Source organism: Desmodus rotundus, chromosome 5 (genome assembly GCF_022682495.2).
Source record: "Desmodus rotundus isolate HL8 chromosome 5, HLdesRot8A.1, whole genome shotgun sequence".
Lineage (NCBI taxonomy): Eukaryota > Metazoa > Chordata > Mammalia > Chiroptera > Phyllostomidae > Desmodus > Desmodus rotundus.
Genome location: NC_071391.1, coordinates 68626061 through 68651269, shown reverse-complemented (window position 1 = coordinate 68651269; position 25209 = coordinate 68626061). Strand labels below are relative to the sequence as shown.

The window sequence follows — 25209 nt, the reverse complement described above, 5'->3', positions numbered from 1 at the left end:
CCTCTTCCCACCTAGGTCACTGCTTGTCTGTGCGTGTGCAGGGTGCGTGGAGAAAGGAGACAGAGGAAAGACATGGTTGTAGAGACTGTCCGCACATGTCAGTAGGTTTGACTTTTTCTTGTTTGCCATTATAATCAAAATTAAAAAAAATCATTTGGAGAAAGTTGAGGTAACTTACTTGTAGAAAAATAGGGGATTATGAACTAGCATATATTTTCTGGAAAACAAATTGCCACTCTATGAAAAAGCTACATTCATGTTTGGAAGAAGTTGTATCACTTCTGGCATTATGTCACAGTAAAATAATTAGAAATTCAAGGGCTACAAACACAGCTGTGTTCACTCCACTGTTTCTCACTCAAATGCTTATCAATTGGTCCTGATCAGGTAAATTGTGGTATACCTTTGCAGAAGAGTCAGTCAGTAAGAGAGTGTTCAGAAAGAAATGCAGTAAGAGATATATTTACATTCCACACTGGCCTAAGCCAATTTAGTCTTAGACAAGTATACGTTATTTGGGCATTTTTAGTACTCACCAGTATCCCTGAGTGAGGAGGGACAGCTGCTCCTCCAAAATTATCCACTAAAATGTTACAGTGAAAGCAAGTCTCTGACCCTTTCCGCCACATATTTCGACTTATTTTAATTGATTGATTGACTGATTGATTTAATGCCAAGAAGAAATGGATTTTAATGGAAACCTTTTACCTGAGAAAAACCTTAAGAGCAGCCATGGACAATGTGCTCTGCTCAGCTCCTTAGCATTCACTCTTTCTTACAGTCATTGTAGTCAAGTGATTTGGTCAAAGGGTTTCAAGTCAAAGCTCATGTATTTTTCTTTTTTTTAGTCGTTCTATTACAATGGTCCTAATCCCCCCCCCCGACCATTGCTCTCCCCTGCCCCACACCCTGGGTTCCCACAGTCAGTCCCCACTCTGTTGTCCATGTCCATGGGTCATTTATACTTGTTCTTTAACCAGGCCCTTCCCCTTCTTTCCTCCCTTACCCCTCTCCCCCCTTCCCTCTGGTCCCTATCAGTCTGTTCCTTGTCTCCATGCCTCTGGTTTTCCACTACCATTTATCCCCTTACACCCCCCCTCACCCCTGTAATCACCACACTGTTATCCGTGTCCATAAGTCCTCTTTTCTTTTTCCTCAATCCCTCCACCCCCTAACCTCCCCCAACTCAGCTGTCACCCTGCAAGCATTTAATTAAAAGTTGGCACCCAATGTTCTAAAAGCTCTGACTTTTCCAGAGTTCTCAAAACATCCTTTATTAAAGGTTCATCTGCGGTAAATGGGGCCAGATCTCAACTACAGAATTCATCTATAAATAACCATCTATAAATAACCATCCTTAAAGGTCATGTGACCGAGAATTCTCAGAAAAAAACATCAGAAGATTAACTAGTTGGTTGGAGCATTGTCCCTCTCACCAAAAGGTTGTGGGTTTGATTCCCCAGATTTCTCATGTAGATCTCTCTCTCTCTCTCTCTCTCTCTCTCTCAAATCAATATACATATTCTTGGGTAAGGATTATTTTCTCTTTAATTGCCTGTTTAGGGACTAAGCAGAGGTAGGTTTCCCAATATTACATTTTAAGGTACTTCCTAAATTTTTATACTATGCTAATGCAAAGATGGGGAAGTATTTTTAAAATATTCTAAGTAATTCGCTTATCATCAATACCATTTCTAACATTCTTTTTGCAATTAATTTCACCAAAACCCAGTTTTAACATACGTTATATTGAGCAGCTGGTGCAGATGGGGCATAGACATAGGTAGATTACTCACTGTAGCAGCCTCTGTAGTGTGATAGATGCTGGCTGACTGTACCTGGAGTGGGAATCAGAGATTTCGGCAGTAACGATCCCTAGAGCATAGCGTATACAATATAACCGTTGACTACACTGAAGGACTGTAAAGTTAACTACAGAGATCAAAACACATATGACAATGCATTTAAAAGTCTAACCAAAAATATATGTATACACTATAATTCAGGTATATTAAAATGTATACATACAAAATATTACTGGAAAATACACCAAAAGTGTTAACAGTTTTTATTATAAATTATTTATATTTTCTTACTTAGAGATATATTATCTTTTAGAAAATACCATACAAATACTACAGAATAGGAAAACAAGAGAATTATATTCCTTAAACCAAAAATGCATAGAGCAGTGGAGGAGTGTCTCACGTGCTACATTCCAGACCAGGGAACTCTCCGACCTGACTGTCTCAGGCAGAGGGCTGCTCTAGCAAAAGCACCACAGCTTAGGTGCCTTACAAAATTATTTCTCACCGTTCTGGAGGCTGGGGTGTCCGAGGTCAAGGTGCCAGCAGCCACCCCCTCCCCCCCGTGTCTGTTGAGAGATCTCTTCCTACTTTGCAGCTGGTTGCTTTCTGATTGGATCCTCACATGGCAGGGAGAAAGAGGAAATCAGCTACCTTATGTCTGTTCCTGCGATGGTACAGATACCATTTGGAGGGCTCTAACTACTTCCTAAAGGCCTCACCTTCTTCTGTCATCGCATTGGGGGGTAGGGCTTCAATATATAAATTTTGGCGGGTGGGACACAAATACAGTATTTAATCCACAACATCAATCCTTCACAAATACACAGACAGTCAGCAAGGTCAGGGTCATTTCATTGACTCTGCCTTTAATTTGTAAGTAGATGACTCTAAAGCTTTCTTGTATTTTTTTCCTTGCTTTTCAAAATTATTTAATGGAAATAATGGTTTGGTAAAAACAAAAATATTAAAAATAAGAGACTTAATTCTCCTTGTTGAAAATAAGTAAAGGGGTTTTTCTGCTCTCCCTCTTCTTAGATTACCTACTTTAGAGAACTGTTACTGTAAGTTCTTCCTGTCTCTTTGAGATGTATGTAAATCCTAATACTAATTCCTTTTGCCAGCTTTATGAAACAGGAGTGGCTTTCTCAAAACTTGGGAACTATTTATTTGGAACGTAAACATCCGAGGACATTCTGCAGGATGGTAGAAGCCTAACTTTGGCAGGCTTCTTACTCTAATTCACAAAACTACTCCCAGTCACAAAGACATCAGAAGTTTATTTTACTTTGTATAAAACCAACTGACTAGCACTGACGATTGATTCAATTATAAAGTTAATGTTAGATAAACTGTGTGTGACAAATGGGGTCAAGTCCTCCTGCTTGAGGACTAGGTAGTGTTTATGTTAAGAATGTACACGTTGCTGTAACTACTTAGCTATAGAGCAGTGCAATATTTCTTTTTCTCTTTGCAATCATTTTGTAGCTAGCCTGTGATGCACATCATATTCTGGCTTAATGGACATTCAATAATAAAATTGTGTTCTTTCTCTTCCACCTCTGTAGAGAGGTCTGGGATGGGAAGACATTTTATTTTTAATGATATTTCCCCAATGATACACACCTTCAAAATATTTTCTGAATACATTTTAAAATCTATCTTAATAATTATCATTTCTTCTTAGAAATCACCAGTCACAGAGATATTTGTTTGCAAATCAGAGTATTTTCTTCTTATGTTTCAGAGGTTTTGTTTTTTTGTCCTACTACTTGTACATATTTTAATTACAGGATGAGCAAATACAAATTTTAGAAGGAAAAAGAATACAAGGAAGGGCATAAAAATAGTTAAGCCCTACTGTCTCATCCCTTCACACTTAGCATCTCTATTTCTGTGATGTAACCAAGGCAACCATTTGACATTTATTCCCATACATTCCTCCCTGGCCCTATAATTCCATACAAAATATCCTTGCAAGCTGTGTAGTACTAGATTAAGTACAGATGATTTTAGAGTGCAGTGAGTGTAAAAGTTAATTTGATGAGGTTTATTTCTAAGACCCTCCATCTCTGTTCCCAGTTGTGGGGCTTTTAACAGTGTCAAACAAAATTGCACTAGATGGGACAAAACGGGATGGAAACAGAAAAATGTATTCAAGACCACTGCATTAGTAGTAAAGACTAATGCCACATGGGAGAGTTGGTGAACTCAACGCCTGTTCTCTTGAAACAAAAGGCAGCATTTTGAAGCACTGGGAAGATTTAGTGGAAAAGTGCTGGTGGGCACTACGGGAGAGGGTGTTCAATATCATTAAGCCATCTGCATTCGCTGATGGATACCTATCAAAGTTAGGCATTGATCTTCTCACAGGAGCCTGGTATACATGCACCATATCTGTCTTTTTCTCTTTTTTTCATAGTGAGGGTCCTTTTTTTTTATTATTTGTAGAAATCTAGCATTTAGATTTTAAAATTTGTAGTACAAAATGACAAGCAGCAGTTTGAAGCATTTCAACAATGCCTATGAACTCTTCTTCGCTGACACCAACAAGGCTATTATTCCCTGTTCAAAAAGCAGGACTTGTTCCAAGTGGACATGTTATACATCCCATGGATACTCAGGCCACACTGCTCTGGACCGGTTTGTGACAGTGTCTTCTCCCCTCCCCTCTTCGCCATCATCGGTTGGGACTGATCTGCATTGCCTGCCTGGTGCCTGACCCCAATGCAGCAAGCTCTCCCACCGCTCCGCTTCATCCACAGTTGGTTCATGTGACAGGGCGTTCTTAACTGCTTCTACATCCCCTGGCAGTGGGTCACCTTTCTTTTTGTTGGTTGGCAAACCAGCATCTTGATTGAAAGTTTTGCTTCTCCTGGCAATTTCCTTTGCAAGTTGTGCACCCCGTTTGCCCCTGAACATTTTCTCTGCTTCCTGACATTCTTTTAGTTGCAACTGGACATCTAGTATTCTGACTTGGGGGATTTTATAAATTATATAAGCCTATAATACCTCTTATTTTTTAAAGTGTTTTTCAGAATACTTAGGTAAGTCAGTGATTTGAGAGATGCCGAAGGGTCCAGCTCACCCAGTTCCATAACACTATTGTTGGTGAGAATGAGTTCTGTCAGGCAGGGCAGGGCCTAATCAAGTCTCTCACCTATATGGCATATTCTATTGTCCACCAATAAAGTTTTCAGTCTTCTCAAGAAAGAAAAACCATCCAGTTTTATGATTTCATTGCCAGAAAAATCAATAGCATCAAACTGGCCTAAGGTCACACCCAGATTTTTAATGACAGAAATTTGTCAATGTAAGACAGGTTGAAACCTATGAGAATTTTTTAGTTTATTTGAGCCAAACTGATGACAATTGCTGAACAGCAAAATCTCAACAGATTAAGAAAACACTCCACCAAATGAGTGTTGGTGTCAGCAAAGAAGAATTCAAAGGCAAATTTGATTCTGCCATTTTATACATTAGAATCAAATGGGAAGACATGAGGGGGATTACATTAAATTCATGGGCAATAGATGAGGGAGGCTGGAGAAAGCAAAGCGGGAAATCTCTGTGAATGAATAAAAAGTAAAATAAATAGGCACATAGTTCTTTAACATAGGTGGGTATAGGATAGTTAAGAGTTAAGTATTAACACAATAGCCCTGGATGGTGTAGCTCAGTGGATTGAGTGCGGGCTGTGAACCAAAGGGTCACTGGTTTGATTCCCAGTCAGGGCACATGCCTGGGTTTCTGGTCAGGTGTCCAGTGGGGGACACATGAGTGGCAACCACACATTGCTATTTTTTTCCCTTTCTTTCTTCTTCCCTTCTCCTCTCTCTAAAAATAAATAAGTAAAATCTTAAAAAATAACAGTGAGGGACTGTGTGGTCTCCTGTTCTGGTGGGAGATTGTGTCCTGAGGGGTCTGGGAAAAAGAAATTACCCTGATTACACTGACATTCCAAATGTATGTTGTAGATACAAAAAGTAATGATTGACCTTTGTCAAGAAAGATACCAGCCTAGGAAATGACTACCTGCCATTGTAACAGGGTGCAGTCAAGCTAGGGGGGTGGGACAAATAGGGATTTGTAATGGGGTCCAGAACTCAGGGTTTTCAGGTAATATTAGGAGAAAATATATATGTATATATACATATATACATATATATGCATATATGTATCATACATACATATATATATATATAATGTCCTCACCCCCACAAGTCTGAGCTGGGGGATGGGACACATGGAACAGGGCCATTGAGAGCTGTTTTGCATAGCAATAGCTTTGCAGCTAACCTCTGGCACGGTCATTTAACATATCTATGACCTTTAATTAGTTACATAGATATGTTAAATAATTGTGGCCTTGCTTTGAGTCAGGGGGATGGAAGCGACTTCCACCCAAGATGTAACTGGAAAGCAGCTCCACCTGGTTACAGCACCTGAGTGAGAGCTGGGAGATGATTGGCTCCATTCCATGGGGCCACACCTGCCCAGACTTACTATGGCAGCCCAGTAACGCTGGAAGAATGGGGAATGCTGGCAGGTGTAACTGATTGTAGGAGGAGTTGGAAATGGGGCTGCAGAGGAAGATTGGCGCTGGAATTTAAACCCAGTCATGGCAACCATGCCAAGGAAGGTGACCACACAGCTTTGGCGAGAGTTAGGGCCACATGGCTTTGGGGTGCTCCCTTTTGCCATGTGGCTTAGGAAGCAGGAGAAACTTTGCCTGGAAGAAAAGGGGTGAAAGGACTCTTGCTGGTGGGCTCGGAGAAGGTGCCACATGGCTCTGGATTAACTGGAGATCATGGCGGCAACACAGCTGATGGTGCTGAGAAACTGAATCATGACTTCTACTTCTTTTCCTGAGACATGGTACCCCAGACTGGGCAGAGGGAGAAGGAAGGACTGTGCATCTGTGGGTATTCTAGAGGACTTTAGTATTTTAATGAAGACATCAAGTCATTACTCTAAGTCTGTATAACTTTTAAATAAATAATTCCTTTCCTTTTCACCAATCTCTAGCATTGAGAGATGTCTCTCGCTGGTGGCAGGCAAGGCGAACCTGGTAGGTGGGGGAGACCCCCAGAGAAAAAGGGGGGTCCTTTTGGTAATATTATATCATTCACTCCCCCTGGGCCTGTCCTGTAACATCATGACTCGCTTTTAGCTTTTAATTTCAGACCATCCTATAAGGGGACATTTGGTCTCTGACTTTGTAAGGCCACCATGCCGGCCTTCCCTGACCATGTCAGATTTAGAATGTGGCCTCTTTATTGTTATGAATTTTGTACACCTGGAGGTCTAGCTCATGGTTCCACACAGCGTTGATGTACTCCACCACCTGCTCCATCAGCTCTGCCAATAGTTCCACTGTCCTGCCACCTCCTACCTGGTGTGTGGCCAGCTCGGGGTCTTATCTGTCTTGATGCGTTCATTTTCTAAAAATGCCTCCTACGTCCTTGAGAAAGACATTTCTGGGCTGTAAAATTGACCAGAGTTTGGGAGACATTTACATCTCAAAGGGGCAGAGAATGAATTTATAACTGAAAGCGTTTTAAATAAATGCTCTAAGAAAATGGAGTGGGGAGTTCAAGGGTCTATAATAGGAAAGAAATATGTCTAAAATTTAGTCAAACTAATGGGAATGTTGAAGCTATCTTGATCAATAGTGAGTAATCTGGCTAGAGTTAGAATGGCAGTTAGAAAAATGACCTGATAGAAAAAGATAAATTTGCAGTGTACATTAGGTGGCAAATATAGCTACCTATTTGGTACCACTCTAAACATTCATGACACATTACAAGCCCGTGAAGCCCATCCTAAAGCCAAACTGATCAAGGGATTGTTGTACAGAATAAGAAACCCAGGAGACTCTGTCTGTGAGTAATTTGGTCCAAATAATATCAACTTTTATCCTAAACTAGACCATGAAATATTCTACATCAAATCAATATTTCCATTTTAACAAGACTGCATTAATAGAATAAATCATAATGATCACATTTACCATTTTAAATAACTGAATACTTTTAATTTCTCCATGTGATCAGTTTCTTTTACAGTCTCATTAATTGAAAATGGAATCCAATTATATTTTTCTACCCATCATTTCAGGACCTAAAACCAAAAGATAAGATGTCAATAAATATTGGTAGAACTTAGCTCAGTCAACATAGTGTAATGATCTAATAAATTCCACTTCTTTTGGGCAGTTTTCAATGGAATTAATTTAACCAGGCTTTATGTTTTTTTAGCTTTCTGCAACCACATATCATCCTAATTAATTTAAATATCAAGAACTCCATCCACTGACAGTTTTATAAACTTATAAAATGTTTACAACGCATGTAGGGGAACTTACTGAGATGGCTACAGCAGCACAGGCAGCTGGGAAATGTTAGACTCTTACCTCTCTGTAGCCTCAGGCTGGGCTGACTACCCAGTTCAGTTAGGAATGCATTCTTCCTCTTTCTGGTGGTCTACGTGACTGCCCAACATATGCTTTTACTATTATCCCCTAGCAGAAAGAGACCCTGTCCTGGGAGGGTGTGGTTTTTTCCCCCCCCGCCAGCCACCGCTGGAATAGCTGCCTTGCCATGTATGCGAGTTTTCCTGGTAAAGCTCTATGAATTTGTGTAAGATTTCATATCAGTTCTTCAGAGTCAATCCTGAATTTAGACTTTTGGGGCTTTCCCCCCCAAATATCTCCTTGTATGTATGTATGTATGTATGTATGTATGTTTCAAAATTTATTATTTGAAAATAAAAATGAGTAATCATATCATGTTGCCAAAAAATATTACTGGTCTACAGTCAATTTCATAAATGACATGTTATGTGGATTCCTAAATGGGCAGGTCATGGTGGGTAATCGGGTCCAAAGCCTATAAGTTCACTGAAAGGTTTATCTTTGCCTTAAGAAAGCCCTATTATTTCTGTACGTCTAGGTTAACAACCATTGGAATGTCTCTTTTCAGAAGCTTACCCATCCGAAGAGAGCACATAGTCTTGTGAACTGTCCTGTAATCCACCCTCTGCCTTGCTTTCTCCCATCTATATGTAATCTTTCTTAAAGTCCCTCCTTAATTCCAAATGCATAAGAGAAACTGCAAACTGCCATTCTGAGAAGCATTTTTCTCAGTCTGTTGAGATCTATCTTCTAGGCATATCCTCTGTTTGTCTCTAATAAATTCTATTAAAAATTCTCTACAGGTTCAGATGTTCTTAATGTCAACAATTATAAGGATACATTATATCACCAAGTACTGTACCTTATTATAATGAAGATAATATTTTTCTTTTAACTGCTATTTTGTTTTGTTCTGTTTATACAATACACAGAAAATCGTTCAGCTTGTGGTCTATAGCCAGCAATTAACACCACTTAGCAGCTGTTAAAATGAGTAATCTCATGTTGTTATCTTCATGTGGCTAAATTCAAATGCTAATTGCACTCTGAGCACTGATCAGAAACCTACCACATCCTGTAAATCTGCAGACATCTAAGAAAATAAATAATACTTTTGCATTGTTGTTTTGATGGTGATACTAATGTTGAGAGAGAGAAATGTTCAAGAGATTTAAAAATTTGGATTTTGGTGAAATGCAATGAGGCATCTTCCAAAGGGACTTAGGTAGCATTATCTTAGTGGTACAGTTAGACCAAGGAGAGCTGTGATGTCCGTTATGATAGTCAAACACTTGAAATGAGGCTGGTGTCAATTTAGATGTGCTGCAAATGAAATACACACCAGATGGCAAACCTTATTACAAAGAAAAGAAGGTAAATATCTCAATAATATTTACATCGATTGCATGTTGGAATGATAACATATTGGGTACACTAGGTTAAAGACAACATATCACTAAAATTAATTTTACCTGTTACTTTTATATTTTTAAATGTGGCTGCTATAAAACTTAAAATTATATGTGTGACATTATGTTTCTATTGCATAACACTGAAATAGGGTATGAACAAATTTGTAAGGTTCCAGGAAAGAACAGAAACAACCATCTTGCCTTTCCAGTTACATAACCCCTGTTTTTTGTGGGGAATGCATAATAAATGAGAGGTAATAAATCCACATATCCCAATTAATGACTTAGAAAATTGATATATTACCATTTTTAAGAGGAAATTAAATTCCCTCAAATCTTTAAAAAATTCAGTTAATACAATTCCCAAAGCCAACCAAACTTCAAAAATATAAAGGACAAATGAAACTGAAAAATGTCACTATGAGAAGTGAAGCAGGCTATAATTAATCAATTATTGAATAAATGGGAGGAAACAACATGCATTTTTAAAGTTAGCTTTAATAAAGTTCATTCAATTGCATACACTTTGGAGCCTGTGTGCAGTTTTAAATGAATGCAAATCCTAACCTCCCCTGCCCCCCTGCCCACTTTGGCTCCATGGCTAATGAGAAAATGGAATGTGTTTTGGTCTAAATAGCTTTGTTTGAATACAACACTATTGATTTCCTTATGACTCACTCTTTATTTTAGTGTCTTGAGAGACAAAAGATCTTATTGGATGAGACATGAAGCCGAAGTTCTGAGCGTTTGTGGTCATTAAGCATCCCTTGGCACATTTTGCCAGAGAGCAGGCTGGTTGGCCTGTACCCTGGCCCAGTTCCAATTCAGGTAAGGAGGGTCTAATGACCTAGATTCTCTATGTTCATACAAATAAAAAAAGGTTACTTCTCCGTGTTATGCCACAAACTGAAAAGTTATGACTATTTTCTCTTAAACTGCTGCCAACTTTCACTCCATAAGTGCCCATTCTTTGAGTAAACTGAATGTGTTTGAAGATATAAAACCTTGTCTTATAAGGCTGTTTATAATCTGTAGTGAATTAAGAGAGTTTTATTATTATAAAATGTGGTAGAATATCTGTGTATGATGTTCTATATAATTTATTAAATACAAAAGCAGTGTACTTTAACAAAGGTATATTGAGTACCTACTGTGTAAGGTGTTATAACAAGCACTACAAATACAAACATTTAAATATCACTATCTTCAACAAAGTAAAGTTCTGGTAAATGAGACAGAAAAGTGAACAGATATTTACCATATCAATTAGTAAAAGTTGAAAAAATTATAAATGAAGAAAACAAAGATGGTTTCCTAACCTACAAAGGACAGTTGAGGGAAGACAAATATTCTGAAATAGTTACATGTTTAATATTTTTGTATATTAATAAACAGAAGATTAATATCAATTAAACAAACAGAAAGAGTAGGGGGGAAAGTTTAACACTGGAAATATTATTAGTAAATTCAAAGAGGCTTCACTTGGAATACAATATGCAGGAACTATCAACGGTTTTGTTCTGAGAATAAGTAATGTGAAATAGGGAAGAGCAACAAAACATGTAAGGAAAAAATAGGCCATGAGAGCTTAGACTTATCTGATATTTCTAAATGTGTCTACACATTACCTTCATTAGAGTTACCTTGGAGACTTACCACAGTGCAGACTTTTGAGGCTCTTCCTACACTAGAGAGGAAAAACTGGGTGTCAAGCTTGTGGACTATATCAAGTTCTTCAGATGAAGCTCAGCTAAATTAGAGGAGAACGTTTATGGGCAGAGAACACCATCAATGAGGCTTAAGTAGGAGATGTGACATGATCACACATTAGATTTATACTCTGAATAGATTATTCTAATAATTATAGAAAAAATACTTTCCCAAAATGGAAAAACTTGAACTTACAAGATTAGTTGGAAATGATAAAACTAAGACTAGAAGTACAGCATGCTGGGAGGGTGGTTATTTTTCTTAGAACATAAGCCCAAATTTTGCAAGGGACAAACAAAAAACAAAAGCCGGAAAAACATTCATATATATTCTAATAGACAACTTGTACATAGGGCTAAACCAGGTTTCCAGATGATGCTAAGCATAGAACAAATTCTATTGTCCTATTTCTTCTCCTTTAGTTTAAAAGGACAACATTCAAAATTAAAACAAAAAGTTACAAGTATACCTAAATTCAAATACTTTCTTAAATTTTGTGATTGCATACTTTTCTGTAAGTTTATCAATTCCAGTTCAAGTTCAAGGTATGGTCAGAGTTGTGTTCTTCTGAAGCCTCTTTCCTCAGCTGGCTTGTAAATTGTCATCTTCTTGTGTCTTTACATAGTCTTTCCTGTGCTGTGTGTCTATATTCCAACCTTCTCTTCTTTTAAGGACAGTAGTCATATTGGATTAAGGCTCACCCATGTAATTTCATTTTACCATGATTGCATTTTAAAGGCCCTGTCTCTAATTACAGTCATTATGAGGTAGTGGTGGGTTAGGACTTCAATATGTGAATTTGGGTGAAGAACAAAATTCAGCTGCTGACAATCCTTAAAAACAAAATATATTTAAAACTTGAATTTAAAACTTGTAAGGCTCGTGTTAAGAATGGTGGCATAAAACATGAATGAGAAAACAATAGTTTCTAAATCCATCCATGTAATGAGCCTAAAGAGGCACTTCTGAGAGAAATCTGTTCAAACTATTCTTGGAATAGAAGACACAGATTGTCAACTGATAAATTGAAGGCTATTTGAAACTACAAAAGCATGGAAATTAATGGAAAAAAAAGATATGGGAGAAGGTATCATTAGAAATATTTCTGTAAGAAAGTATGCTCACTTGTGACATAAGAACAAGCTAGGAAATTATAGGATTCTGGGGGAAGAGGGTCAGGTATGAAGAGAGACAGGTGATGGAAAATGAGAACTTGTGGTTAACTGGTGATGCAATGAAAATGATGCAGACAAGCAGGAAGAGGAATGATTGTTCCTCATGGGATTTTGAGAAGCCTGAATTAAAGGATCCAAAATTGGAGGAAGGGTATCAAAATTGAAGGCAGTGCAAAGAGCTGACCTCAGCTTTATATATGATGTATCATAAGAAAGAGTTGACTTGGGAATAAAGCTTAGGATGTACCCAAAATATTTACTAAATATGAATACTGCTGTGTGCCAAGCAACAGGCTGAATAGGTTATAATAATTATTTTCATCTAATCCCAGCAACAAGCCTGACATTTAATAATTTACCCTTGATCACAAACCAAGTAGGTAGAAAAGCCTGTATTTAAGCACTTGTTTATCTTCTGTAAAGTCCATGCTCTTAATTATTAGAATCTACTGCTCACCAAGTGCAACAGCTACAGAAATGAGCTTGACTCTTTTCCAGAAGAGTGTAAGAAAGATTAAAAGAATAGGGGGCATAAAAGAAAACAATATTTAGCTTTTAAATTTGATGATCTCATTTTATTTTATTTCTAATATATTTTTGTTAATGTGTTTTTTTTATTACCATTTAATCTCCTTTACCCTCTTCCCCCTGCCATCCCTACACTGTTGTCCATGTCCCTGAGATCTTTTTCCCTTTTACTCAATCCCTATACCTCCAAACCTATCCCACATGCTGCCTTAGCTGGCATCCTGCTCTCTATCTGTGAGTCTGTCTCTATTTTCCCTCATCATTCTGTTTGTTCACTAGATTCCACATTGTTGGGAACCACCCTGCCTGGTTTCAGAAACTGTAACCTCCCATTGCTAAGGGTGAGTAAAAAGACCTTGGGACCATAAGCCACATAGGAGACAAAGCTTATCTTCCCTGGCAGGGGCGCTGCCTCTGCCCCCTTTCACTTCACCCTGCTTGGCCCCAAGTGGATGACCGGTTAGCCAATCTTGAGGTAAGATTCCTCAAAGGAGGGATGACCTAAGACAGGCATGGTTGTGAAGGGGCCCTCAGGGAAGGATTTGGGGGGCTATAGAAAACGGGGGTAATGGACCCTTACCTCTCAGCTTTGACATAGCCTGAGTCCTCATTCTGTCTGTAAGAAGTCTTCTAATTTCTTGGCTGCCTTACTTCCCTTGCTTGACTTAAACCTGAAACAATGCCTTAAGCCTGAAACAATGCCAGAGGTGAGTGCAGCCCTGTGCTGGAAAGGGCGAGTTCCCCAGGGCAATCAGGCCTAAAAAAGAATGCATAAAATCCTGTGAAACCTGTTTTGCTAATACCCTCAATTTAAATGATAAGGGTTCAAGCCTGAAATGAGTTTGGTTCCCCAAAGTTTTATGGCCCTTTAGTTACCTGACCCTGACTCAGAATAAGCCCTCAGAGTTCTTTGAATGTTATCTATTATTTGATCATTTCTGCCTGACAATGACTGATGAGCTTTACATATATGCCCTGTATTCTTGTGAAAATTGAACCCAATAAAAGCCCATTGAGGAACAGGTTCCTGGCCCTTCTCCTTTGAGAGATTGGCCACCTTTCCTCCCCAAGCAGATCATGTCTTGGTAGACTTATTCTCATCCATCGTGGATGGTGGGGGGGCCCTGCAGGCAGAGCCCCCACACCACATATGAGTGAAATCATGTGATATTCATCTTTTCTGACTGGCTTATTTTACTTAGCATAATGTTTTCCAGGTCCATCTATAATGTCACAAAGGGTAAAATTTTCTTCTTTTTTATGGCTGGAATTTTTTTTGCAACAATTCCATTGTTGTAAATGCCCCATAGTTGTTTATCCACTCATTCACTGATGGACAACTGGGCTGCTTCCATATCTTTGCAATTATAAACAATGCTGCAATGAACATAGGGGTGCTTATGTTCTTTCAAAGTAGTCTTTTAGGTACCTTTGGATATATTTCCAGAAGAGGGATCACTGGGTCAAAAGGCAGATCCATTTTTAGTTTTTTGAGGTATCTTCATACTGCTTTCCATACAGGCTGCACAATCTGCATTCCCAGCAACATTGCAAAAGGTTTCTCCTTCCTCCACATCCTTGCCAACACTTGTTGATAGTCTATTTATGGATGAGAGGCATTATAATGAGTGAAAGGTGATATCTCATTGTGGTTTCAATTTGCATTTCTCTGATGATTAGTGATGCTGAGCATCTTTTCATATGTCTATTGACCATCTGCATGTCCTCTACAGAGAAGTGTCTATTTGTGGTCTTTGCCCATTTTTTAATTGTTTTTTTGTGTGTGTGTGTTGAGTTTTGTAAGTTATTTATAAATTTTGGGTATTAATCCCTTATAAGATATATTGGAGAATATGTTCTCCCATTCTATGGGCTGTATTTTACTTTGTTGATGTTTTCTTTGCTATGAAAAAACTTTTTTAGTTTGGTATAGTCCCATTTGTTTATTTTTTCTTTTGTTTCCCTTGCCTGGGGAGATAGATCCGATAAAATATTGTTATGAGCAATGTCTGAGATTTTGCTACCTATGATTTCTTCTAGAATTTTTATGGCTTCAGGCCTAACATTTAAGAGTTTGATCCATTTTGAAAGTATTCTTGTGTGGTGTAAGAAGGTGGTCTAATTTCATTTTTCTGTACCTATTTGTCCAATTTTCCTAACACCATTTATTGAATAAACTATCTTTATCCCATATCACATGCTTGCTTCCTCTGTCAAATATTAATTGACTATAAAGATGTGGGTTTATTTCTGGTCTCTCTATTCTGTTGAATTGATCTATGTGTCTGTTTTTATGCCAGTACCATGCTGTCCTGATTACTATCACTTTATAATATACTTTCATATTAGGTAGTGATCCCTCCAACTTTGTTCTTCTTTCTCAACATCACTGTTGCTATGTGGGGCATTTTGTGGTTCTATAAAATTTTTTTGAAACATTTGTTCTAGTTCTGTGAAATGTGTCATTAGAATCAGATAGGTATTGCATTGAATATAGATTGCTTTGGGTAGTATGGACATTTTAATGATGTCAATTTTTCCTGTCCATATACATGGTATGTGCTTCCATGTATTTGTACATACTTCACTTTCTTATAATTGAAAGTATCTTATAATTTCAATTAGATTTTTCTCTTTCTTTTCTTTTCTCTTTTCTTTCCTTTTCTTTTCTTTTCCATTCTTCTCTTTTCTTTTGAGATGGGCTTGTAATGCCATGAATTTCCCTCTTAGGATTGCTTTGGCAGTGCCCCACAGATTTTAGATTGTTGGGTCCTCATTTTCATTTGTTTCAAGGTATCTTTTGATCTCTTTATTAATCTCTTTGTTGACCCATTCCTTGTTTAATAACATGTTATTTAGCTTCCATGTTTGTGTGATTTTCTTTGTTCTTCTTGTGTTTAATTTCTAACTTTATAGCAATGTAGTCAGAGAAGATGTGATTTCAATTTTCTTAAATTATTAAGACTTGTTTGTGTCCTAACATTGGTCTATCCTAGAAAATGTTCCATGTGCACAGAAATGTTTCTATATTCTGCTGCTTTGGTGTGAAATACTCTGAAGATATCAATTAAATCCAGTGATCTAGTGTGTCATTTAAGGACACTGTCCCTTGATGACTTTCTGCTTGGAAGATTTATCCATTGAATTCAATGTGGTGTTAAAATCTCCAACCAAGACTGTGTTTTTGTTTCTCTCTCCCTTTATGTCCATCACGATTTGCTTTACATATTTAGATGGTTATATGTTGAGTACATAAATGTTTACTAGGGTTATATCCTCTTGTTGGATTGTTCTCTTTATTATTATGTGTGTCCTTCTTTGTCTCTTCCTATAGCGTTGGTTTTAAAGTCTACTTTGTTAGATATAAGTACTGCTACCCCAGCTTTTTTTCCCTCCCTCCTTTTGCATGAAATACCTCCTCCCAATGCTTTACTTTTAGTTTGTGCATATCTTTTGATCTGAGACAGATGCCTTGGAGGCAGCATATATATGGGTCTTGTTTTCTTATCCATTCAGCTCCCCTCTGTCTTTGGTCAGAGCATTTAAGCCATTTACATTTAAGGTGATTATTAATAGATATGTATTTACTGCCATTTTATTGTTAGACTGTTTTCCTCTGTTTTTTTTTTTCTTTCTTTCTCTTTTTCCTATTCTTCCTTTTAAAGCAAGCCTTTTAACTTTTTTTTTTTTTCAGTTTTGGTTTGGTGTTAACTAACTTGTATAATTATTTTTTGTCTGGGAAGCTTTTTATATCTCATTTGATTTTAAAGGGTAGCCTTGCTGGGTGAAGTAGCCTTGGTTGTAGGTTCTTGCTTTTCATCACCTTGAATATTTCACACCACTCTCTTCTGGTCTGAAATGTTTCTTTTGAGTAATCAGATGTCAGTCTAATTGGTGGTTCCTTGTAGGTAACTATCTGCTTTTCTCTGCAGTTTTAGGATTCTCTCCTTGTCTGAAAGCTTTGTCATTTTAATTTTGATGTCCTGGGGTAGGCCTCTTTGTGTCCAAGTTGTTTGGGACTCTCTGAGTTTCCTGGACTTGTGTGACTTTTTCCTTCATCAGATTAGAGAAGTTTTCGGTCATTATTTCTTCAAATAGGTTCTCAATCCCTTGCTCACTTTCTTCTCCTTCTGGTATTCCTATGATGTGGATGCTGTTATGCTTCACATTGTCCCATAGGTTTCTTAAGCTCTCCTAATTTTTTAAAATTCTTTTATTCTTTTTGCTGATTTGCCTGTTTTTTTCTACCTTGTTTTCCAAGTTACTGATGCAATCTTCTGCTTCATGTAACCTACAGTTTATTCCTTCCAGTGTATTATTTATTTCAGATATTGTACTCTTTATTTCTGAATGATCCTTTTTTATGGTTTCTTTGTCTTTTTCCATGCTGTTGAGTATCCTTATAATCAGTACTCTAAACTCATTATCTGATAAATTGCTTGTCTCCATTTTGTCTAGTTCTTCTTCTACAGAATTGTCTTGTTCTTTCATTTGGGGTCTGATTCTTTGTCTCCCCATTTGGCTGCCCCTTTGTATTTGTTATATATGGATTAGGTAGTTCTGCAAAGACTCTGGTGCAGAACTTTGTCAGACAATGCTTGTGACTAGCCCTGGGCCACCTGTTTGGAGCTATCAGTGATCTAAAGCTTGTTGCTCCCTCTGCTAGGCCTGTTTGTATGCAGAAAGGGATGATCTAACTTTATCCTCACTAGAATATTAGGAGTTAGATTATTAGTATGAGCCATTTAAAGTTGTAGCAACTGATGCCCAAGGCAGTAAATTACCTTCCAAATGATGCACACATATAGTAGGTATCAGAGTCAGGTTGCAAGGCTGGGCAATCTGACTCTCAGGGCCTGCTTACAGCTACTGTCTCCATTGAAGAAAATAATGTAAATAGTAAGATTAGTAATTTCCAGTGACATGCTAGACTGAATGAAAAGCAACAAAGTTGGGGGGATAGGGACATCAGACACACTGTAGATACTGCCTAGGAGGATCAGAGGGCTGAAAGAGGCAATCTAATCACTACATCCCCTTCTCGATCCATGCACTTTGAAATTAGTTTCTAGGGCTGCCAGGATAAAGTGTCACAAAGTAAAGGGATTTGTTGTAAAACAACCAAAACTTATTGTCTCACAATCCTGGAGGCTAGAAGTTCAAAATCAAGGTGTTGGTAGAGTTGGTTGGTTACTTCTGGGACGGTGTGAGGGAAGGATCTGTTCCAGACCTGTTCTGTTGTCTCATAGGCATTCTTTCTGTGTACACACCTATGTGCAAGTTTCCTTCTTTTATAAGGGCACCAGTCACATTGGATTAGGGTTCACCTTAATGATCTCATTTTAACTTAATTATCTCTATAAAGGGCCTATCTGCAAATAAGGTCACATTCTGAGATATTGGAAGTTAGGACTTCAACCTTAAGAAATTTTCTTGGAAATTTTCTCAGCTAAATATTGAGTTCATTACTTAACAAAATTAGTTTCCACATAAATATAACACTCAATTCAGCTCAGTTTTCTCTACTTCCTGATAAGGATCTCCGTTCCTCCAGTTTCCAATAACTTGTATTTTATGTCTTTTTTGAGTTCTGTCAGAATAATCTTCAACATTCATATTTTTGCCAATAATTTGCTTATAATAAATATGTATTTTCTAAGACAATACATTATTTCTCTACCATGCTCCTTAGTTTCACCTGAGTCCTCACTGACAGTCTTTAATATACATATTTCTACCAACAGTCTGGTCAAGGCAAGCTAGGATTTTTCTATTACACTTCCTGTCTCTACCCATCACCCAATTCTAAGCCATTTCCATGTTTTTAGGCATTGCTTACAGTAGTATACATCTTCCTTTTACCAAAATATTATTGCAAGTAATTGGCTTATATTATTATGGAGATTGGCTTGGAAAGTTCACCAGGAAAGGCGGACTGGAAGAGTCAGACATAAGCTGAAGCAGCATCCACAGACAATTTTTTTTGTTGTTGTTTAAGGAAGCCTTGATTTTTCTCTTAATGTTGTTCAACTTATTGAATCCACACCCTTCAGTTATCTAGAATAATCTTCCTTACTTTAAGCAAAGTGATTATACTTTGATCACATGTACAGAATAACTTCACGGTAACACTGAGATTAATGTTTGAATAACTGGGAACTAGAGCATAGCCATATTGACTCATAAACCTGACCATTACACCTGGATTTATTTTTCGCCTTATATATCCCAGACTTGGCACTCAAAGCAAAATAAACACACCAACAGACAAAAAACAGAATCTTGGAAAAGCCAATGGGGGGAAAAAAAAAAACCCAAAAGTACTCAAGAAAACCCTGCTCTCCCTAAGACCAGGAAAAAAGACAACTCAGAAAGGCAGAAACTTTAGACAATAACTATCTTACCCCAGACAAACTGAAGAAACTCATGATACCATCTCCACCCCCATCAGGAAAGGACAAATGAAGACTCTAAATTTTCATTATTTCTGGACTACAATGAATCATCCCTTGTAGCCTGTTGCCCTGCAAGTTTTAGAGAAGACTGAGTGAGGAGCTGGGCTATTATCCTAGTTCAGTGGTAACAAGGACACCAACCACAGTATTAATGGAGAACAAGTCCAACCACCATAATTCACCACTCTCTTCCCACAGCCTATCTCAGAGAAAGACAAGTGGGAAGCTGAAACTCTCACTGTCAAATCATGACCAGGAGTCCTCTCCCTTCCTACTGTGTCGGTGTAGATCACCCAGAAAAGAGTGCCAGGAATTTCTCCTTTTCCTGGCCAGGCTAGTGTCAGTGAAGGCCTGGTGGGGAGCTTAAAATCCAAGCTCCATACATATAGTAAAGAAACCCTCCCCCACCAATAGCACCAAAGGAGGCTCAGTAGGGATCCTGAACTTTCACCCCCATCTAGAAGTAATAAGGCAGTATTCTTGTCCCTTCATATATCTAAAGAGAATATTTAAATATGGCCCTGTGTCTTTTAATACTGTACTCCCAGTGTCCAAGAAACAATAAAAAGTCATTAGTCCTAACAAAATGTACAATTACAAACTAAAGTTGGGAAGATTATCAACAGATGCAAACATTGATATGACAAAGATTTTGGAATTGTGATAAGAATTTTAAATCAAATATCAAAGTAATAACAGATGCTTAGACACATAAAACAGAATGACAAGTGCCAGAAAGGAGGTGGGGACAGGATGAAAGGTGGTGAAGGGATTAACCAAAGAACATTTGTGCACAACCCAGGACACGAACAACAATATGGGGACTGGCTTGGGGTGGGGAGAGTGTGGGGCTGGGCAGAGGTGGGTCAAGGGAGAAAAAGCTGGACCAACTGTAACAGCATAAGCAATAAAAAGAAAATTAAAAAATTTCTATAAGAAATTATAAACATGATTGACACAAATTTAAAAAAAAATGAAGGTCTTGGCAAAGAAAAAACAGTAGATATAAAAAGGGAACATGAAACATTTTAAACTGAAAAATAAAATAACTGAAAGATTTACAATACTTTCATTATCCTTCTCTCAAGCCTAGGCAGTCCAATATATATATAATTTGTTTATTGAAACTATTTGAAAACAAAGCTAGACAACTAAATGCAATTAGGAAAATAATTCAAGAACAAAATGAGAAGTTAAACAAAGAAACAGAAACTATTTAAAAAACAGCAATACTAGAGTTAAGGAATACAGTGACTGAAATGAAGACTTCAATAGAGAGCTTCAATAACAGTCTTGAAAAAGCAGAAGAAAGAATTAGTGGATAAAAAGGCAGGTCATTTGAAATCATACAGTCAGAGTAGAAAAAAGGTAATAAAATAAAATAAAATAAAAACAGTGAATAAAGCTTACATGAATTATGAAAGTCAATAAAATAAGCCATGTATGTATTAATGGATAAAAAAAGAAGATAGAAAGAAAAAGGGGCAAAAAGCTTATTTGAAGAAATAATACCTGAGAACTTCCCAATCTGGGGACAGATTTGGACATCCAAGTTGATGAAGCTAATAGGTAACTCCAAACTTTCAACCCTGAACAGGCCTCTCCAAGACATATTATAATAAAACTCTCTAAAATCAAAGACAAAAAATTTAAAAGGCAGTAAGAGAAAAATAATTTTTTCGCACATAAAGGAATCTCCTTAAGGCTATCAGTAGATTTCTCAGCAGAAATCATTCAGGCCAGCAGGGAGTAGAATGTTATCTTCAATGTACTGAATGATTAAACCTGCCAACCAAAAATACTTTACACAAAACACCTGTTTTTCATAAGTGAATGAGAGATAAAGGCTTTCCCCCCAAAATCAAAAGCTTAAGAAGGTCATTACCACTAGAATTGCCTTATGTGAGATACTAAAAGGAGATTTTCAAGCTAAAATGAAAGGATGCTCATTAATATACAAAACATATAAAAATATGAAACATACTGGTAAAGGTAAATATATACTCAAATTCAGAATACTGTAATACTGTAATGTGATATTCTATTAATAAATTAAATCTAGTATGAAGATGTAAATAACAAAAGTTTAAAAAATAACTATACATATAATGTTAAGAATGCACAGTATACACTGAGGTAAATTGTGACATCAAAACATAAAACATGGCAGGGAGGTCTTAAAGGGTAGGAATTTTGTATGTAATCTAAGTGGTTATAAGCTTAAAATAAAATACTTCATTTCTTAAAGATGTTATATATAGAAATAATATGATTTATGTTAGCCTCATGGAAACAACAAAGCAAAAACCTAGGCAAAAGACAAAGATGAAATCAAGGCATACCACCACAGAACATCAATTCAAAAAGACAACATAAGAGGAAGAAGTAACCAAAGGAAATACATAACAGCTAGAAAAGAATTAACAAAATAGCATTCATAAGTCCTTACTTATAAATAATTACTTCACATGAAAATAGGTTGATATCTTCAATCAAAAGGCATAAAAGTTGCTGAATAGATTAAAAATCAAGACCCAACTATACGGTTCCTACAAGAGAGTAACTTCAGCTTTAAATATATACATAGCTTCAAAGTAAAAGAATGGCAAATGATATTTCATGAAAGTGAAAACCAAAAGAGGGCAGGAATAGCTAAACTTACATCAAACAAAATAGATTTTAAGTCGAAAACTGTAACAAGAGACAAAGAAGATCAATATATAATGATAAAGAGTTCAAGTCATCAAGAACATATAACAATGGAAATATATTTGTATGTGCTCCTAACATTGGATCACCTAAATATATTAACCCAATACTAGCAGATCTGAAGGGAAAACCAAACAGCAGTGCAGAAGTAATAGAGATCGTCAATACCCCACTATCAACAACAGATAAATCATCCAGAAAGAAAGTCAATAAGGACACACTGAACTTAAATGATACCTTAAATGATACCAAATGGGCTAACAGACATGTACACAACATTCACCCAACAGCAGCAGAATATACATTCTTCTTAAACATACGTGGAACACTTTTCAGAACATCTCATGTGATAGGCCACAAACCAAACCATAGAAAATATAAGAAAATATAAATTATACCAAGTATCATTTCCAAACTTGATGCTATAAAACTAGAAAACAACAAGAACAACAACAAATAGAAAATTAACAAATGTGTGTAAATTAAACAACACATTGATGAACAACAACTGGGATGACAAAGGATAAATCAAAAGGGAAATCAAAAATATCATGAAACAAACAAAAATAAAAATGCATATCCTAAAATTTATGGAACACAACAGGAATAGTTCTAAGAAGGATGATTATAACAATAAATGCCTACATTAAAAAATCACAAATAAATAATATCACTATGCATCTGAAAATTTTTGAAAAAAAAGACAGCATAGCCCACACTTTGTAGAAGAAACAAAGAAGGAAATGAAACAGAAACCAGAAAAACAATAGAAAGATCGATGAATATAAGAGCTGTTTTTTTAAAAGATGAACAAAACTGACCAATCTTAAGTTAAACTCACTAAGAAAAAGAGAACAGTAAAATAAATAAAATCATAATTGAAAGAGGATACAATACGTCTGATGCCACAAAAGTATAAAGGGTGATAAGAGACTAGGAGGAAATGAGTACATTCCTAGAAACATACAACCTACCATGACTAAATCATGGAAAAAAAATATTGAACAAGCCAATGATAATGATAAGAAAATTAAAACAGTAATCAAAAATCTCCCAACAAAGAAAAGCCTAGGAATAGATAGTTTCACTGGCAAATTCTACCAAATATTTAAAGGAGAATTAACACTAGTCCTCAGACTCTTCCAAAAAATTAATGAGGAGGAAACACTCAGTTTACAAGGGCCAGCATCATCCTGATACCAAAGCCAGACAGGACACTTAAAAAAAAAAACCCAAAAAACAAACAAAAAAACTTACCATCTGATATCCCTGGAAAATAGGGATGCCAGAATTCTGAACAAAATACCAGCAAATCAAATAAAACTGCACAATAATAAGATTATATACCATTATCCAGTGGAGTAAATCCCTGGATGCAAGGACAGTTTCACATGCACAAATCAATAAATGTATTAATAAAATAAAAGATAAGCATATGATCATCTCAGTATATGTAGAACAGCATTTCACAAATTAAATATCCTACATTAATAAAAGTGCTCCCAAAACCAGGTATAGAAGGAATGTGCCTCAAAATAATAAACACCATAAATGCCAAATACACAGCCAACATCATACTTAATGGTGACAGTTTGAAAGATTTTCTAATGAGATCAGTAACAAAGATGAGAGTCCCTACTCTCCCCACTCCTATTCACCACCATGCTAGAAGTCCTTGTTCAGAGCAACTTCACAAGAAATAAGAATAAAAAGCATTCAACTCAGAAAGGAACAAGTAAACCTGTCTCTGTTTGCAGATAATATTCTATTACATAGAAAATCCTAAAGGCCACCAAAAATCTGTTAGAACTAATCAAATTCACTAATGCTGTGGGGTACCAAATAAACATATATAAATCAGTTGCATTTCTATACATTATAAGAAATTATCTAAAAATATAAAGAAAACAACTCCATTTACAATACCATCAAGAATAATAAAATACATACCTATGAAAGTAACCAAAGAGGTGATAGATCTGTACCTTGAAAATTATAAAACAATGATAAAAAATTATAGAAGGCATTATAGATTCAATGCAATCCTTATCAAAATTCTAATAGCATTGTCCTGGCCTGCATGGCTCAGTTGGTTGGGCATTGTCTAACAAATCGAAAGGTCTCTGGTTTGATTCCCGATGAGGGCACATGCCTGGGTTGCAGGCCTGTCCCCAGTTGAGGCAGGTGCAAAAGGCAACCAATTGATGTTTCTCACATGGATGTTTCTCTCCCTTTTTCCCTCTCTTCCCCTCTCTCTAAAAATAAATAAATAAAATATTTAGAAAATTCTAAGAGCACTTTCACAGAAATATGAAAAAATCCTAAAATTTGTTTGAAACCACAAAAGAAGCTGAATAACCAATGAAATCCTGAAAAAGAAGAACAGAGCTGATTGCATCAAAATTCCTTCAAACCTTGCACAAAGCTACAGTAATCAAAACGGTATGATACTAGAATAAAAACAGATATACTAAGCAAAGGAACAATATCAAGAGATAAAAAGATAAACCCATAAATATAAGGTTAATTAACATTTGACAAGGAATTGAAGAATTCTCAATGAGAAATGGATGGACTCTTCAATAAATGACATTGTGAAAATTGGATATTCATGTCAAGAAATGAAATCAAGCTCCTATCTTATACCACTCACAAATATCAACTTGTATTAAAGACCTAGATTAAAGACACAAACTTCTAAAATTACTAGAAGAAAACAAGGAAAAGCTCCTTGATACTGATCTTGGCAATAATTTGTTGGATGTGATGTCAAAAGTGAAAGCAACAAAAGAAAAGTTAACAAGCAGACAACATCAAAATTAAAAGCTTCTGCATAAGAAAGAAACAATCAGCAAAATGAAAAGGCAAACTATGGAATTAGAGAAAATATTTGCAAACAACCTATCAGAAAAGAGGCCAATATCTAAAATATATAAGGACTCATACAATTTCAGAAAAAAAAAACAATTTAAAAAATGGACAAGAAACTTAAGTAGATAA

At 36.5% G+C, this 25209-nt stretch overlaps 1 pseudogene; it reads right to left on the bottom strand.

Moving 5' to 3' along the window:
- Nucleotides 1-4406: 4406 nt before the first annotated feature.
- LOC112317534 (U2 small nuclear ribonucleoprotein A' pseudogene) lies at nt 4407-17536 on the bottom strand (annotated as a pseudogene).
- Between the last annotated feature and the right edge of the window lie 7673 nt (nt 17537-25209).